The sequence below is a fragment of the Malus sylvestris genome, chromosome 6 (genome assembly GCF_916048215.2).
Source record: "Malus sylvestris chromosome 6, drMalSylv7.2, whole genome shotgun sequence".
Taxonomy (NCBI): domain Eukaryota; kingdom Viridiplantae; phylum Streptophyta; class Magnoliopsida; order Rosales; family Rosaceae; genus Malus; species Malus sylvestris.
The window spans coordinates 20025914-20033092 of NC_062265.1; the positions used below are offsets into that span (position 1 = coordinate 20025914).

The window sequence follows — 7179 nt, forward strand, 5'->3', positions numbered from 1 at the left end:
ATGGGACTTGGCCAGATTTGGTGTTTTCAGAGTTATGACTTGTCCCGTGTCATAAAATCCAACTTCTTTGGGATTTTTCGTCTCAAGTGTATCTTCTTTGATGAATTCTAGACATTCCCCATCCACTTCTTGCTCTTGATTCTTTGGAAAGGTTTCGAAGATGCCTTTCTCACCCTCTTCTTCCTTGGATTGCTTGATCCTACAAGGAATAAGGACATTTGGTGAAACGGGGTCAAGACGAATTGAATTTAAGCTTACCTTGGTTGTAGTGGACGACATAAAGGGCATATGGGGCTGCGGCAAGGGTGGTTATTCCCTTGCCGTGGCTTTGTTCTTCTCCTCTTCTTCGAGCATCAGCTGTTCATCCATGTTTTGGCTTGGTTTGGATGTCTTGGGTTCACCTCCAACCTCCATAGCACTTCCCAAAGTGATAGCATCATGGATTTCAAAATCTTCCTTCAAATTTTCAATAGTTGAGTTGGAGAGTTCACTTTGCTCTTGAATTTGTGCCGTGAACTCCATAATCTCTCCAAGTTGATTTTTCAATTCGCTCATCTCCTTAGCTTGATTGAGCATTGTTTCATTTTGATTTTGCTGCCCCTGCACCAAAGAGGTTAGTAATTGAAAAATTTGATCATTATCCGTGGACATACTTGAATTTCATTGGAATTGTTGTAGGGGAAGCTGTGGTGGCTGCATAGGTGTTAAGCAAAACTCATCAGATTGCTGCCAATATCCATCTTGTTGAGCCTCCTTGGTTTGATTTTGTGAGCCCTACACCAAAGAATTTATTTCATCAAAAATTCGATCATAATCTATTGACGAACTTGAGTTTGATTGAGCATATTGTATATGAGGTTGTGATGGTTGCATAGGCCTTGAATGGAACTTCTCTTCTTGCTGCCAATATCCATCTTCTTGGAATTGTTGAGGTTCTATGTAATCTGAATAATCTCTCCGATCCGAATTGTAAGCGTTGGAAAACATGTTGTCCCATGATTGGCTATGGCCTTGATAACCCCAAGCATTTTCATTCGCAGCGAATTGAGAATATTGCTGAGTTGGATATCCTTACCCATAGGACACACCACATGTAGGGACACTTTGCATTGTGGTCCTTTCGACATATTGTGATAATTGAGAAATAAGTTCCACCAATTGAGCTTGAATGGTAGCAAAATCCATGTCTTACTTCTTTAGTACCTGAAACCAAGGAAACAAAACTAAATCAAATATCAAAAGTAAAAAAAAAAAAAAAAAAAACGCAAACACAAACAAAGTCAGTAACTAAAAACAAAAGACACGAAAATAAACAAAAAGAAATAATAAGGGATTAACAAAGTTGCTAATCCCTGGCAACGGCGCCAAAAACTTGAAGCGAAAATTAACTTAACATACAAATTTAACCCTCTTTTGACAATTGTAGTATAAGTATAAGTAGGGATCGTTTTGGACCGGGGATTAGGAGGGCTTGCTAATAACCTCTAAACTAACTCAAAAACATAAAACTAAACTTAAAAACACTTAACAAGATTCACAAGACTCAAAGCAAACTTAAAATACTCAAAACAGCGTGAAACAACCAAATAAACTTAAACTAGACACTAGGAATGACTTTGGACGAAAATTGACTTTTACTTGAATCAAAACACTTAAAAACACAAACTAAAACAGATTTGAAACACTTTGAAACAAGAAACTAAAAGGGGGGGTTTTGATTTGGATGAAGTTGAAACAAACAAACAAGTATGAAAAACTAGACAGATTGTAAAACGAATGTGAGAAATAAGATGATGGATGGGATGGCTAGAGGCTTTTTCTCCACACATGATATGTATGCAAACAACTCGATTTCCAGGTACTACTTCATTGAATTATGAACGACAATGCTCCAAATTAACCGTGACATCACTAGTTAACTCTTAGATTTTCCTTGTTTTATTGGATTGGATGACATCATTCGACAACCCAAAACATTCTTCTAAAGTTCCCTACGTGACATCATAATAGAGATACAATTAAAGATCATTACGTTTAATGAAAATCATAAACATTGACAAAGCACTTGCAACTATGACATCATATCACTCATGCTAGGAATTGAACTTAACGCGATCGTTTATAAGCGACCTTCACTACATGTGAATATAAGTTTGTAACGATTATGTGAAACTTCCTTATATTCTAGCAACGGATTTATGCATGCCAATTAAGTGTCGACCCTTAATTAACAAATACAAATAAGTTATCAATCAAATAGTTAAGCCAATTGCATTCACGATTCAAGAGTTCATAACTGGAATTTATCAAATTATATTGCACACATAATCATGGCTTTGAAATCACCCATAGCCAAGAGGGGTTTAGGCACTCATATTTACAACAAAACGAAAGGAAATCACCCATAGCCAAGAGGGGTTTAGCCACTCATAGCTAAAAGTGCAATGATTCAATGTAATGATGCATGAATCTGAAATGATGGGGCGGAAAATGGTGATTATGCATGGCATGGGTGGAAAGGTGAGTAAGTGGTGAATCAATGAGTGCAAGGAGGTGAAAGGATATTGTGCACATGGTAGACAAAGGAAACGAAGTGGAATGGTGCAACAAATGAGTCAATGGAGGGAACATGGATGATGATGCATGGCATAGGAATCCAAAGGGAGTGCAATGGTGGTGCACGGCAATGATGGAAAGGTGAATGGTGGAGTGACACCCCTTTGTGGCTGAGCTCTTTGTCCTTTTTACATTAATTCTTCTTTCTCTTTAACACATTCCTAGCCTCTTTAGTCTTCAATTTCGTCCATCCACCTTGCTCCATGCATGTGCTATTCATTACAAGCCCAAAACTGCTTCAAAATGCATCAAAATGCATCTTATTGATTTATAAGGCCTATGGACCTACAAACACACGAAAATAGCTTAAAATACATAATTAACTAAGAAATAACAACATAAATGCATGAGAACAAGCTAACTCAGTGGCATAAATATGCTCCTATCAATATATATGTATATAATTGGAAATGCTATAACGTGGTTAAGTATCAAATTTCATCTTGGTTTATCTATATGTATATTACCTGCACACAATTATTATGAATGCTTTGAAGTGCAAAGGTGAACGCAGGACACCCAGGTAAGTTCAGGTGAGTTTATGGTATTAGTTAAAATGATGGGGTTATGGTATGACTACATGTATGTTTAGGCAACTCCGACCTTGTCGTATAGGTTGCAATGATAGGCAACTCTGACACTGTCGTACAGGTTACCCATGAAACGTATATGTTACAATAGATACAGTTAGAGCTCATAAACTTGCACCCCGGTGTTAGTGCTCTCACCCGTGGCCAAGGCACAGTCCTTCATGTGATGTTCACCTCCCGCATCTTACGCTCACCATGGATCTAAGGTAGATGCACAGTCCTATCGTACAGACCACTATAGGTGGTTCCGACTTATAGGTGACCCGCGATTATTCGCACAGTCTTCACGTGATCGTAGCACTTAAGCGTATTTATTTACACCCAGTCCTGTAGTACATACCATTTTAGGTGGTTCCGACTCGTGTGCAGGTATACTTATTGAGCTATGGATAAGTCGTATAGGTCATTAGAGATGACTCCGGCTTATGAGCTAGCATATGTGATGAAATATGTGATGAGCAGCATATGTGATAAAATATGTGATGAGCTAGTATATGTGATAAAATATGTGATAAGCTAGCAAATGTGATGAGATAAAATATGTGATGAGCTAGCATATGTGATGTTATATGTGATGAGCTAGCATATGTGATGAGATATGTGATGAGCTAGCATATGTGATGAGATATGTGATGAACTAGCATATATGGTGAAATATGTGATGAAATATGTGATGAGCTAGCGTATGTGATGAAATCTATGATGAGCTAGCATATGTGATGAGATGGGTAAGTCATATAGGTCATTATAGGTGACTCCGACTTATGAGTTAACATCGATTGATGAGATATGGGTGCAGTCGTACAAGTCACTATAGGTGACTCCGACTTGCATGCTAGTATGTGTTATTAATCACATGATTATTGATATTGCTTATGAGATGTTATGTTGTGGAATATTTATGATTTTTCTGGAAACTATGCAGGTGTTGTAGCGAGGGGTTATAATGTTTTATATGGTTTCTATTAAAATGTTATTTCTAGAGCCACTCACCCTTATTTTGTTTTCACCATCCAGGTTTTATTAGTGGAACTTTCTTATTGTCGAAGGTTCGTGGCGATTCTTAATATCGGAGATTCTTTCGAGGGTACGATTCTTAATTCACTTTACTGCACTTTACTTATGCTCTGACGTCACGTGTGAAGTGGGTTCATTTCCGCTCACAGTGCACTATTGCATTTAGACACTTTTAGGTTTAAATTTATCCATTTTTTCCATATCATCATACTTTATGGTTTCGTCACCTTCCAGTGGACATCTTGGGTCAGGGTGTGTCACTACATCTTCAATTACCTATCCAATTAGCAAATATTTCACATATTTCTTAAAACGTAAAGTGCATGATTACAACTTAAGTAGTGCGCCTTCAAAACAAAATGCCTTCCACTTCTTCACCTCAAAAAGGTCGGGCCTTTGCATACTATGGCTGAAGAACTTCATTGCCAATGACCTCGAATCTCGGATTCTTTGCCACTGATGAGTAGATTTTATATTATATATTTTACCCTAATCTTAGTATATTTTGGTTAATATTTTGGAAGAATTTTGATACTTTGAATTGTATTTTCAATATAGGACTTTCGACTTCCTCTGGAGCAAAACATGACCAAATGGACGAATTTTGGAGTAATTCCAGTTGGAGGACATTCGTGATTCACTTAGCGTGTTCGTATCAAAATTTGGGATTTTTCTACCAAGCAATTATTTTCTAGCGATGGACAGTGTTGGAAAATGACGTTTTGGGGGCTTAAATTTCATTTTTGGAGCCCAAGATGACCTCAGATGGGTTCGTGACCTTCTGGAGAAGTGTTCAAAATATTCCAAACATTAAATCCAGCTATATTAGGCCAGTTTTGGAGCAGCTTATGGGTCCAAAACGTGGCTGTTCAGATTTTAGACGAATTTTACCATTTAATTTAGGGTTATGTTTCCTATTTTTATTTTATTATTAATTTTAGTTTCCTAGGGGGAATAAAGGACCTGTTTTTAGGGTTTGTGTTGGGGGGCTTAGCAGATATATTGCTTGGCCGTCTACAGTTTTTCGACAGGCTTTATTTTATGCAATTTTGGAGATAGAGATAATTGCTAGGGTTTTGGAGATTTTCTACTTGAAGGTGTTTTTAATCATTTTCTTAATAATATTTTCTATGATTTCAATTATGAATATGCATAACTAATTTCTTTTGCTAGGGCAAAGCCTTAAGCCTTAGCAAGAATATGTGATTTTTATTTAATTGCTTATGATTGATTGCATGCATACTTTGAATTATTAATCACCAGGATAAAAACTATCTAATTGTCTTAATGCCTGATCACCATTAGGATCTTTAGAAAAGTAATTTGATGCAATTTTGGTCGGAAGGTTCCCTGAAATTGACGCTGGCTTCTTGCGATTAATAATTGTAATTTCACTTAGGATGAACACCACGTCTTAAGGGTTGCATGGTTTTTCAAAGGATTTTCATAAAGCATAATGAGTCTTTCATGTTCAGATTTGATCCAAACGTCTGAACGGGTTGCATGTTAGATATACGTTATATGTTAGAGGTTCCGAGTAGAATATGAATTAGGAAAATCTAACCTTTAAAGGTGCATGTGTAGATCATAAGTAATTGGTAAAAGTTCATAGGATTGCTAGGTGACGATGGAACCCTAGTGCTTTCTTAATTTGATTCTTCCAAAACTGTTTTCTTTTTCCCCTTGTTCTAATATTGCAGATTGTTTATTTTTAATTAATTAATTTCATTTTTAATTTCAGTAGGTTATAAAATCAATCACCTCAATTTCTATTTTACAATAATTAATTGGAATTTGGTTAGTTTCGAATTATTTAATAATCCCTGTGGAGTACAACAACTTTGTGATTCTTGCAAGTATAATAGGAGTTTTTAGCCCGTTCACATGAGTAGTAAAATCTCTATCAAGAAAATGGCGCTGTTGCCGGGGATTATTTAAAATAATCCCTACTAATCAGATTTTCAATTAGTTATTGCTGTTTATACATATAAAAAAAAATTATTTAACTTTCGTTTTTATTTTATTTTTATTTTTGCAGATTACAAGGATAATCTGTGCATGGTCAGCACCCGTACAACAGCGCAGAAATTGCTTCCTTTCGATCCAGAGCTTGAGCAAACTGTATGGAGAGGACGCCGGGAGAAAAATTTGCAGTGGGTTCCGTCACTACAGGAGACTTTTCTGCAATCTTCATTTTCTGGGGACCTACACAGTAAAGAAAAAATGGCATTTGTAATTCCAGAGGCAGGTCAGCCTTTGGGTGAATCTTTAACAGCCCATACCAAAAATATACCAAGTTGCATTACTTATCCGGCAGTGGAGGAAGGGTCTACATTTGAAATAAAGCAGCACATGTTGAATATTCTACCTACATTTCATGGGTTATCATCTGACGATCCAAACATGCATATTGCAGAATTTTTAATGGGATGCAAAAATATTTTGGTGAGGGGATTCTCAGCCGAATCTATTAAGCTGCGTTTGTTTCCATACACTCTAAAAGATCAAGCAAGAAGATCGCTCCTCACACTCCCATCTGGTAGCATTAGTACTTGGGCCCAACTTAGTGAAATTTTTTTATACAAGTATTATCCTGCTTCAAAGACTCTTGACATGAGAACTCATATTTTATCTTTTGCCCAAAAGCCAAATGAGGGTTTCATGATGCGTGGGAGCGGTTCAAAGAGTTGATTAGAAAATGTTCACATTCGGGTATTAACACTACTGATCAAATGCATATATTTTTCAGAGGGTTGGATATGACTACAAAAACTCTTGTCAATGCTTCATGCGAAGGTTCGTACAAAGATAAAAATGCACAAGAGGCTTGTTTGTTATTTGAAAAAATGGCAACAGATACGCAACAGTGGGCAGTTGAGCAGCCACAATCTAGGTCTATTTTTTAGATGTCTAACGGTTCACCATATGTGTCGGCACAAATTGAAAAAATGGAGAA

At 36.7% G+C, this 7179-nt stretch overlaps 1 non-coding gene across 1 annotated transcript; it reads right to left on the reverse strand.

The window, feature by feature from the left end:
- Nucleotides 1–6833: 6833 nt before the first annotated feature.
- On the reverse strand, nucleotides 6834–6937 carry LOC126627566 (small nucleolar RNA R71). Its single transcript, XR_007625053.1, has one exon. It is a non-coding gene; the product is annotated as a small nucleolar RNA R71 (small nucleolar RNA).
- Nucleotides 6938–7179: the final 242 nt, after the last annotated feature.